Source organism: Tupaia chinensis, unplaced genomic scaffold (assembly GCF_000334495.1).
Source record: "Tupaia chinensis unplaced genomic scaffold, TupChi_1.0 Scaffold000667_1, whole genome shotgun sequence".
NCBI lineage: Eukaryota > Metazoa > Chordata > Mammalia > Scandentia > Tupaiidae > Tupaia > Tupaia belangeri.
In genome coordinates this window covers 1,720,550-1,723,972 of record NW_006160189.1, presented here as the reverse complement: position 1 = coordinate 1,723,972, position 3,423 = coordinate 1,720,550, and positions in this window count along the sequence as shown.

Genomic DNA, 3,423 nt, shown 5'->3' with positions numbered 1-3,423 from the left:
TAATCTTTTTATGAACATAATTGAAAATGTATATGTTTAAAAATAAATAAATAACCTTTATATTACTTTAATAGTTACATGAGTCTAAAGGCTATCAAAGACATTTTAATTTTTTATAGATATACATTTGCTTTTGGTTTTCTTTAAAGCACAACTTTTCCCATTTTGTATATTATGTACTAATTACTGGAAAATATATACCATTGCCCTTGCTCTTTCTTATAAGTGTATCACCATTGCATTTTCAAAATACTAACTTCTTTAAAATATAATCCCCAAGTGGACTAAATACATAAAGTTGGATCATTATGAAGGTTTTTTTAATATAAATTCCCATATTCATTACTCATATTTAAATATAGGAACTTTCAATCGATAAACATATAGTAATAAATATTATTAAATATCGGAATCCATAATCACATGATTTTATAAATAACATGAAGAAATAGCTGCATAATAATATATATGAATATTCTCTTTTTGTTGTTTTTGGAGTGGTTTTTGCTATAGGGCGCATGCGCTCACCAGAAAGACAGAGAGAGACAGAGAGACAGAAAGCGAGAAATCACCCCACTAGACGGGATGGCCACACCACAATCCCTTTTCCTCCATTCTCCTCTCGAGATCTTGGGCACACACACCCAGCGTGAGTTTAAGTCATTGAGTCCAGGACCCAAACTGTGGTCAACTACATGGGAATCCAGCGAAATAGCCATTACACCAACTGCTGCTCCCAATATATGTGAATATACTTTTAACAAAAACAATATGCCAACATTGTTAAACTTGACTGATGTATAACAACAACCGAAAATTAAAGAGGAAGATCACAGGTTGTTTAAAGAAAGATGATTACAGGAAAAAACTACCTATGTATCACTTTCAGATATAATGTCTCAATTACAAACTTTTACAAGTATTTCGAATATGTGTTTTAGAAAAAAAATTCTTTTGGGAGCCAGCAGGTAGTATGGTAGATGAAGTATTGGACTCCCACTGGGCTACTAGTTTGAGCCCCAGACCTGGCAGCTTGTTTTCTCACATTCTCTCTCTCTCTCCTTGCTCTCTGGTGAGCTTGTGCAACCTGTGGCAAATTAAAATAAATAATAATAAAGATAAATAAAATTAAATAACTAATCCTTTTTAAGAAAAAGGAAAAATACTTTTTTTCAATGTAACTGTGTCTAAGCAGTGAGATAAAAGCAAGTTTATCATTTAATATGACTATGGTAAAGTAAAAAAAGTATTATGGATATACTCAGTGAGGTTTTGTAGGCAGAGGCAAACAAAAGTGTAAATTTGTCAGAGGAATGTTTTGCTATATGTTTATGTAGAAAAAGAAAAGAAAGGCAATAAATTAAATGTGGAAAATAGTCCATGTGATAATTTTTTTCCCAAAAGGCAACAATAGTCTCAACATGGTAAAAAGTAAGGTTTGTTCAAAAAGCAAGTTTATGAGCTTAGCAGTAAATTTGCCTAACACCTTTATTTTATTGTTAGTAGGATGTTTTTCTAAGCATTTGAGAAATCATTGTATGTGAGATTTAATGCAATGTTTATTGAAATATGGAGGCTGTCTACACACACTGCCCAGATAAAATCTTTGCTCAGAATTGGCTTTCAAATGTATAACATTTTTCTTCTCTGTAATGTCATTGCTAACTGTAGGAATAGTGAGTTTTTCGGGCAATAAAGTACATAGAAGCAATGACAAAATTTTAGTAAGGTGATTGAAATTCAGAAGATAATCTAATAGCCCAGGAAGACATTAAAGTGATAGACTATGATAATTTTTAAACTCCAGCATTTCCATTTGGAAATGCTAATGCCAATAATAAATTCCCATTAAAACTAGTGTCTTGTGGGATCATTCTATAGAAGTAACACATAGTGAAAATAATGAAGCCTGGTTTCCACAATTCCTGCCTTCTAATATGTCCTTCTACTCAAGCCAAACAAACAAAGAAATGAAGACTTCAAACATTAAGGAGACAGTGAGATAACCAAATACATGTGAGAACTAAAAATTGTTTGTAAAGAACAGATGAATTGCCTGCATCTATGTAAACTTTTTGCCGAAATTATTGGTGTGAAGGAGCTATACCAAGAATTTAATGCCTTTAATGTGTGTGTGTGTGTGTGTGCATGTGTGTGTATGTATGACATGTTTTAATAAATGGATAAGATTGCGGATTCTAGAACCAAACTTTTCTGGTCTAAATGTCAAACCTATTGCTTAATAAATATCCTTTTTTAGAAAATACTAAGAAAATGTTGGTAGGGGCCAGCAGGTGGCATGATGATAAAGGCTTTGAACTTCCACATGGCTGACCACAGTTCAAGTCCCAGATCCAGTGGCTTAAAGATCACACCGGGCACACGTGCACGCAAAATCCAGAAAAGGGAATGGAGAAGGGATTGCAGCATGGCCGTCACCCCCTGGGGGGTGATTTCTCACTTTCCCTCTTTCTATCTCTATGTGTTTCTCCAGCAAGTACACACACCCTATGGTAACCCCCCTCCTCCCCCAAAAAGAAAATATTAATAATTCTTTTTTATCATGAGAGTAGAAAATGCATTATGTATGTATGTAAACTCATTATACTCAAATGAAGAAGCATAAAGTGAACAATCGGATAGCTACTACGTAGTACAAGAAATAGAGTTTTGTCTATAAGAAAAACTCAACCGTTTGCCTGCCTCTCCCGTATTATTTCCTTGCCTTTCGTAATACTTTTACCACTTCAGATTTATTCATGTGATATGTAGCTACAGTGGGATAATTTCCATGGCTTTATAGAGTTTGAATTAATGAACATGCAATCCTACTTGTCAGGCCGGCCTCCCAGCCTAGTGGTTAAGGGAGCCAGCCAGGTCCTATGTGGTCAACCAACCTCAAGTGGAATTCTGGAATCCTGCCCCAACAGAAAGGAGAAATGGATTACAGAATGACCATGCCCTATTAGAGGTTGCTTCCTTCCTCTTTCTCCCTCTCTCTCTCTCTCTCTCTCTCTCTCTCTCTCTCTCTAATTAAAAAAATTTAAATAAAAAATTTAAATTTAAATAATAAAGTAAATCATTTAAAAATTTAAACATATCATCCATTAGATTGTCAATGGCCATTAGAATTTTACCAGTTTAGATATATTATCAAAATAATTGCTATGAAAATTCTTGCACTTGTAACCTGGAGAATAAGTGCCAGACTATTTCTGAGGTGTGTAGTTAGGAATATAATTGCAACATTTACCATGTGTGTATCTACAACTTTTCTTTGAACTTTCTCCTGCCAAAGTAATTGCTCCAATATGTGGCCCTATCTGTAACTGAAGAAAAGTTTGCTATCCACCCTCCCCAAAATGTGTTAAAGTTAGTCTTTGCAAGTTTTATCTATTACTGGGTTGTCTAATGGCATCACAT